The sequence below is a fragment of the Nestor notabilis genome, unplaced genomic scaffold (assembly GCF_000696875.1).
Source record: "Nestor notabilis isolate BGI_N333 unplaced genomic scaffold, ASM69687v1 scaffold2314, whole genome shotgun sequence".
In the NCBI taxonomy this organism is placed as follows: domain Eukaryota; kingdom Metazoa; phylum Chordata; class Aves; order Psittaciformes; family Psittacidae; genus Nestor; species Nestor notabilis.
Window position 1 is genome coordinate 59410 of NW_009924040.1, and position 8142 is coordinate 67551.

The 8142-nt window shown below is 40.6% G+C and overlaps 1 long non-coding RNA gene across 1 annotated transcript in view; it reads right to left on the reverse strand.

The window, feature by feature from the left end:
- Nucleotides 1–6497, reverse strand: part of LOC104404087 — a 64651-nt gene extending 58154 nt beyond the window's left edge. Inside the window, exon 1 of the long non-coding RNA XR_719903.1 lies at nt 6359–6497. This is a non-coding gene — a long non-coding RNA (uncharacterized LOC104404087). The remainder of the gene's footprint in view (nt 1–6358) is intronic.
- Between the last annotated feature and the right edge of the window lie 1645 nt (nt 6498–8142).

The following is an 8142-nucleotide window of genomic DNA, read 5'->3' on the forward strand; positions in this document are numbered from 1 at the left end:
CTTTCCTCACCTTATTTCTTTTAGACCTACAGTAACTCAATCTCTTACAGATTATGCACGCGCCTCTGCAGATTCTTCAATGCTGCTTTCTTTTTCCTTCACCTACAATTAGCAATATGCAGGGAGGCAAGATTATTTTTAGAATTACTTTGACTAGAAATGCACTCAGGGGCAATAGCAACTCTTTTTAGATGGCCATGAAATGAAGTTTTAAGAAAATTAATTATACAATTCCTTTGTTTCCCTGGTTAAAAAAATATCCACCTCTGTTATGTTTGAGAGAAAAAGGATGACGGGTGTCCTGCAGGAGGAAATTTTCTGGCAGTCTTGCCAAACACTGAAATTGTATTAAGACAGGAGCACAATTTGGACGTAATCAAATTGCATAGAGATCACCGAGGGTGTCATTTGGTCTGCAGGATTTTTATAAGTGGTGATGATGGAAACGGCGAAAAGAGCCCGTGTCAGCCAATGAACGAGTGAGACCCTGGCAGGCTCAAAAATTAATTCTGTTCTTAAAAAAAAAAAAAAAAAACCAACAAACAACGCAAGGAAAAGAGATTTGGAAATTTTCAAAGGAGCCCAGCCCCAACATCCTGTTATTTATTTGTTAATCTTTAAATTCACTTGACAGCAAGCACCAAAGTGAAAGTGATGTTGAGTGCCATGGTAAATCTGCTCAAATGCTTATTTTCCGAACCTTTTAGTTGAAAACTTCTATATTTAATCACAGTTTAAAACTAGCCAAAAAGGCTGTTTACTCTGAATGTAAAGAGGAAATATTGCAAAGTTGAAAGAGGTATTTCTGTTTCTGTGAATGCATTTTGAAAATCCACTCACAGACAAGGGTCCTTGGCATGCTTACCATCTTCTACTAAAGCTTAGGAGACAGACAGACATTACCCACTGTCAACAAACGCAATTTCACATCACTGATGGAATGAAAAGCTCCCTGGACAAACGTTAGCATAAAACCTCCTTCCCATATTTAATTGTAGCCTTCAAAACCAAGAGAGATGAAGTTACAAGTATATTTGAACCATCACAGTGATTGAAGAGGGCTACTTTGTTCAAAATTACAGGCTGGGTGGTGGTCCAGCCTATGTGCCTGCGGCAGGGACAAAAGAAGGGCATATGTGGCTCTGGGCACATAGGGGTGCAGTTGAGGCAACAGTACTTCCCTGACGGCTGCTGTGTTTTCATCTGCGCAAGTGGGAAGAGAAGAAGAGACATGGCCTCAGCCCAGAGAAGGTGTGGTTGCCCTGCTGGCTGCTGCTGCTACTCTCAAATATTTAGCTTTTGGCAAATAATGCATAGCACTGAAGGACCAGGCTTAGCTGTGTTTAGGTACTTCTACCACATCTGTCGCAAGTTTTACATGATGTCTGGTGTACCATGTACATGGCCAAGGAAAAGAGGTTTCATCAACAAGATGGAGACGGATGAACCCAGCCCCACTTCACCTTACCACTGCAGACCTCCATTTTGACATGGCCCGCTGGGGAACAGACAGAAATCCCTGTGCAGCAATGACAAAACCAGCTATTTCCAGCCAGCCTGTCCAGCCAGTGTAGCAGTCAGAGCAGGCTGCTGCTGCTGGGTCCAGCACCACAGTCCCACCACAAGCTGCCTCAGAGGCTCCTACCCTTTATGTGCAAAGACATTTCATTTTTGAAAAAAGCAACAAAAGTCCAGCAAACTCCAACAGAAGTTACTTCAGCATCTGTGCGTGAACAGCTGAGGGCAGGAGCAGACCAGCACTAGGGAGGAAGAGGCACCACAGCTGTCCATGGACCACAACTACCTCCATCGAAGTGCTGACATTGTTCCTTCTGTTTAAAGAGCACACATAAAATGAATAAATCGCTTTAACCACCCTAAATGTAAGGTGAAATCTCTCAGAATAGCAAAATTACATATTTTTACTCATCTCTATTTACTATACGAGCAAGACTTTCAACTTCTGTCTTGAACCAAAGCATTCCCTCGTGTGCATTTGATTTCCCCAATTAGATCACGTTTTGCCACAAGCTTAACCTAGCTGGCACGTTTGCAAATTGCCATGACACCTTTCTAGGACAAAGTATACCTGGTGAAAATGCACTATCCGCTTGTATGATTCTAAAGTCTGTTTTGTCATGTTTGTAGATTAACTAACCGCCTTAAACAAACAAGCAAGCTTTGGCACTTCTTCCACTCACAAAACACTAGCTGTGTCACTAATTTCTTTTCACAAAGTTTTGAAAATGGAATTTAAGATTTTACATCATAAAAATTTTCTTTATGATATACTCTTCTGAGGATACTGGATTTATTCTCATAAACAGAACACAAGCAATAATTACATCTTTCATTGCCCATTTTGCAGCCTTATCTCACATTCTAAGCTACACAAGAAGAAAACGATTTCCCAAGGGAATTAGTTTTCCTTTTAGACGAGGATCTTTGAAAACCAGTATCACTATTCCAAACACCAATCCCTAGTCTTAAACTCCTAACACAAATGACAGGCAGCAGTAATCAAAATCACTAAAGAGGTCCCTCTGGGTTTTCCAGCACACAACCTTGTTTCCATAATCAGAGAGAGTTCCAGTATCCCATTTAGGGCTGCAGAGGGTTTGACAACCTGCAGAAGCACCTCCCTCAGATTTTATATTCCCATTGATGGAGAGGAACACATAGCAAACAAAGGCATACTGTAGGGTGTCATTCTGTACTCTGCAAATAACTAGTGTCAACACAGAATTGTAGAATGGTTTGGGCTGGGAAGAACTTTAAAGATCATCTAGTTCCAACCCCCTGCAACAGGCAGGGACACCTTCCACTAGAACATAAACATGCATGCAATATACCCACTGATGCAATGGCCATAACACACCCTCTCACCTTTCTCTGAAATCCTTCTAGCTGGGAGGGGGGAATAAAAGTAAAGAAAGCAGAAAAACAGAATGACAAATAACTGGCAGCACAAACATGTAAGCAAAAATTATCAGGTGAAAAGGAGATATAAAAAAGGTTAGGAGTAAGGAGACCTGCAAACATACCACCACCCCCAAACAAAAACTCACTACTTTAATCAGGAATGCTTAAGAAACAGGGTTTCAGCCACAAACCGAAAATGGCAGGATTGTTTTCATGATAACAAATATCTTTAATAGCGAGGTGGAGACAGCCAAGTTATTGTAATACATATAATCCCCACAAGTCATTTGAATTTTTATTTATTTATTTTAAATTTTATTTTGCTTTTATTATTCAGAGAGGCATGAAAGTTAATTGTCTCTGTGCCACCACCAGCACATCTTAGAGCCTGCAGAAACTTTAATACAGAAAAGACTCTTGTTAATGGGTTCATCTCTCACATTTAAAATTAACTTGCTTTTCTCACTATCAATCAAAGAGGCACCATTATTCCAGCTACAAAATCATTAACAATACTACTGTACTCACCAGCTGAAATATCACTGACAATCATTTTCATACACGTTTAGTTGTAGCTTGGCAAATGCTGGCAAAGCAACTTTTGTAGCACGTTTTGCAATTTCAGCCACTTCAAATCCACAAACACTTCTTTTAAAGACACCAGTTGCAAGGGTGAGTATTTTACCTTCCTCTATAGCCAAAAATAAGTACTTTCAACTGAAACAAACTGCATGTTGCAAGTCTATAAATAAATAAATTTCAGAGACGAGAGTTATAAAACCAGAACAAAGAAACTGTCTGCACTACAGATGGTGGCACTAAGATCAAATCCTGCTACCTAGCTGTTTGCAGTCCCCTAAACTCCCAGAAGTACGTCAGACCAAACCACATTTCCAAACTGAGCAGGAAGCTCAGAGAGCTTGAACCCCGCTCAGACCCCTCCTTCCCACTCCTGGAAATAGTTAAATTTGCCAGGTACTAGAAGGTGACTTTCAACAGCTGAAGAAGCAATACCCTTTCATGTTCACTAGCAGCACAAACCCTACATTTTGCAAGGCAAAGCACCCTAACAAGAATTCAAGCCAGAGAAGCCCAGCTTTACACTGACCACCTTTAACTTGAGGTTATTTCAGCTAGATTCCCCCAGATGCCTTCCCTGAGAGTTATGGCTGCTGAGTATCAATAAAGATACCACTCACGTAAAACTGTATTTAACTGCATGCTACTTTTAGGAGTAACGTGCAAGAAACACTGCTTGTGGCCTGCACGTCGGAACAAAGGACAAATGCAAGGAAATACTTTTTATTCAAACAGTATGAAATCACGTATCTAAGGCTCACCCTTAAAATACTACATTTCCCTGATTTCAGAATAGCACAGTAATTTCTTAGGATGACCTTTTTCCTCTGTACACAGAGACCTGTGGATTTGCAAATATATGGCCATGGTTTTTGGTTTTTTTGTTGGGTTGTTGGGGTTTTTTTAAGATTTAATGAACAAATTGCACGTTTAAATAGATTTTCTTGATGTCACTGTACAATATCAATCCTCCTCCCTTTTGCAAATCTTTTTTTCTCTGTATAATGAAACATTCTTCCAAATATCAGTGGATTAAATAACAAAACAAAAAAAAAAAAAAAAAAACCAGAAAAAACCAGCCTTTTGGACAGTGATGTTGAAATAGAGCAGCACTGAGACAGGACACTTGAAAAATTATTTAAGCAAACAGAAAGAGTAACACAGAATATCATTCTGGCTGGGGCAGTGGGGAAACCACACAAAACAAAAACCCCACCACCAAAACCCAAAAAACCCGATCACCTGCTTATGCAAAGGAGAACAAGCACTGAACACCACAGTTCTCAATAGGAGAGGCAAGCTCTGAGGATGCCACCTGTGCGGCTACCACAGGAAGCCAGTGGCATAGTACCTGCATCAACACAGTATTCACAGCCAACTCACTTTTTATCTAAGCTTTGGAAAAACTAGACACCATACAAACCTCAGTCATCCTGTAACCTGGCACACCACCAAAGCCTCGTAACACACAATTACTGTGCTTCACGCCTTTAGACTTTTTTCCTTTGACTAAACAAACCCCCCACAATGGAATAAGAAACTTTTCCAAGAGCAATTGTGTTTGACAGAAGATCAATGATGCAGAGGTGTTGGAAGAAAAAAAGCCAGCACTGTTTTGTGAACACCTCCAAGCTTATTAATGGCTTGCTCTTAAAGATAGATGTCCCTTCCCATCAGATCAGTATTTGATATTTTTACTGAACTCAGAAGTCTGAGGTCTTCTTTAATCACATTAAGGAGTTTGCAATTGCTTACATAATACAGTAACTTTATCATGCTACCTGTAGTTATTCAGCCATTCCCCTAGCTTTTTGTCTTGTCGGCAATAACACTTGGTGAAAATGCAGTGAAATTTGACTCACCACGTCAAGCTACATATAAATATGAATAACCTACCAAGTAAGCACCCAGCTGCTGCTTTAATGCATTAGCACATGTATAGTTATGCACATCCCTAAAAGGAACTGCCATAAACCTCCACAAAGAAACAAATAAGCTCTTGTGAGTGAAGAGAAAACCATAAGCCTGCTCAGAAATCTGAATCCTGCTAGTCATCACTCTCAAGGTTCAAGCTAGCATGACAAAGCCTTTTCAGGAAAGGTCCTGTGTCAGGGAGTGAATCTGAAAGAGACACACTTTATATTCACCTCTCAGGACTCCATGGCTTTTTAAAGTAAGCTGTAAGGGAAGGGGGAGCAACAGATAATAATTGGCCAAAGGTTTAAATACATAAAATTAAACTCTTTCCAAGCCCCTGCCATCAGGCTTGTCTGCATCTCCTTTTTAAACCTTTCAACAATTGCTGTGTGAACTGCTAAACTAGGGGAGTCCAATGATCCAGTGTTTGTGCCCTTTCAAACCTATAAGTGTTTTTACATAAGATCTGTGCTACTTCGCCTCTGGACAACAAACAGTGTGGACTCAGATCACTCCAGAGATACAGATCCTGGTTAGCCAGTTTCTTGAATCCAAATGACATAGAGTAGATAAATTCTGTCTGACTGTCCTTCCCCAGGACAACTGAATCCAATCATACTTAATTGGATGCCTTCTCTATCAACATACTCAGCACATCAGGGAGCAGTCTAACCAGAAGTGCCTCCTTTTCTACTGAGCGACATCCTGTCCCTTGTCCTCCTGCCTGATCCCAATCCTGATCTCAACCGGTTCACCAGAAACTGAAACATATGGATTATTGAACCTGGGCATTTTAAGCACTTCAGAAACAACTTCTTCTGTGCAGATCAAAAAGGCGCAGTACATGCCAAGTGGTGCACTGGTCTCTTTCCTCCCTACAGCAGAACCACCACATTGAAAAGGACAGAGTCCTTCCAGCGGTACCGCAGAGGCAGCTCACCATTCACTGCCTTGAGGCTCCCGCTAATGCCGTCACCGTGCTGCCGCTTCTGTGCGTTCTTGAACTCCTTCAGAGACAAATAAAGGACCTTCCGCACCACCCTCTCTTCTGACCAGGGAATCCCATCGCTGTCATCCTAAAGAAAATGGAAATGGAAAAGACACATTAGTTGTGTGCACTTGAAACAAAACCAAAACAAACCCCCAAAGCCTAGGGCTACACAGATTATGTTTAATTTAAAAAAAAAAAAAAAATTAAAAAGCTGTAACATAGAACAGAAACATAAGTATTATCATCAAGACAAGAGCACTAGTCCCTCTAATACATTATCGTGCAAACAGCAGAAGCCCTGTACCAGGTGGTTAGACAGGAGGAAAAACTTAATTGTTAAAATCCTCATACAGAATCCCTTAAAGAGGAATTTATCCCAGCAAGGAAGGGCTCTTCCCAGACAGTTTAGGGGGACCTCACTAAACTGAATGTTGCAGAAATTTAAGAGGTTTTGTGAACCAACTTCTTTTGTTGCCTTTTTGGCCTTGGTTTATGCCTTTTAGGATTTCCCCCTCCCCCCAGTTTAGTAATTTGCATTTATTGCAATGTTACAATGAAGTTGTATGTTGATAACAATGAAGTTATTCTGAATTTACCTTTACCTCAGGGTAAAGCCAAGCAGAATTTGGCCCACGGGGTATATGTTTTCTATTGTATTATTATTAGGAGACAAATGCTATATTGTCAAAAGGAATACTAGTAAATGTCATACTTAGTACTTGCTTTAGTTAAAAGATTAATTCCCTGGAAAAGCATTTCCCCAAAGCCTTTAGTATTCAAATAAATTAAGTCAGCAAATTGATATAAAGACATAAGTGAGATCAGGTAAGTCATCGTATTTTCATAAGCCCTATAATTGTCTTGGGGTCTTAAATAAAAATAAATAAATAAAAATCACTATTTGAGCGTTCTTGCCCTTGAATTCCTCAAGGGCTACATCATTGCCAAGCAAAAAGATTAACATTTCTAGGCAGGCCTTATTTAGGTAATGTACCACAGCACACCGCCACACAGCACTGGAAACCCCAAAAGCCCCATCAGCGATTCCCACCAGGAGGCAGGAGAGTTTATACCACCCCACGTGTCAAAGAAGTGACCAACACAATCAACTTAAAAAGCAGAAAAAAAATAGAAAAGAAAAAAAAAGCAGCAGTTTAGGGCAACCATTGATAGATTTTTCTTTGCTCCTCTAGTGACTTGCTAGAATTCAGCTGCTGAAATGTGATCAAAAGCATCATATTCCCTGCACTCCCCGAACCCCCTGCAAAAAATCAACCCTATATGGCAAATTACTTGGGGAGAAGAAGAAGAAAAAAAAAAAAAAAAAATAGGGCAACACAATGAGTGCAGTGAAAGCAGCCAGTGTTTTGGCAGCAGGATGTGCATTTCACACGAGGGACAAGCTACTATACTTTGAAGAAGGCTGAGCTATGCCCAGGGAGCTTTAGAGTACAGGCAGCTCTGGGCCAAGAAAGCAAACTTTGTAACCCAACACCCCCAGCAACCAGAAAGGAAAAATAACAATCTCCAATCTCCAGGCAAGCAGTTTAAAAAGACTAGTACATTCAGCTATTTTGTCAACAGAGGTTTACGCAAACAACTCTGGCTTACCATTTTGCTGCCAACTCAACTTCAGCTCTAACCAGAAGTGACACTAAACGAGAGAGGGCTGCAGCCTGCACAGTTTTAACAAAGCTTGCCCAAAGATGCCCCATTCACATTCCCACCACCAA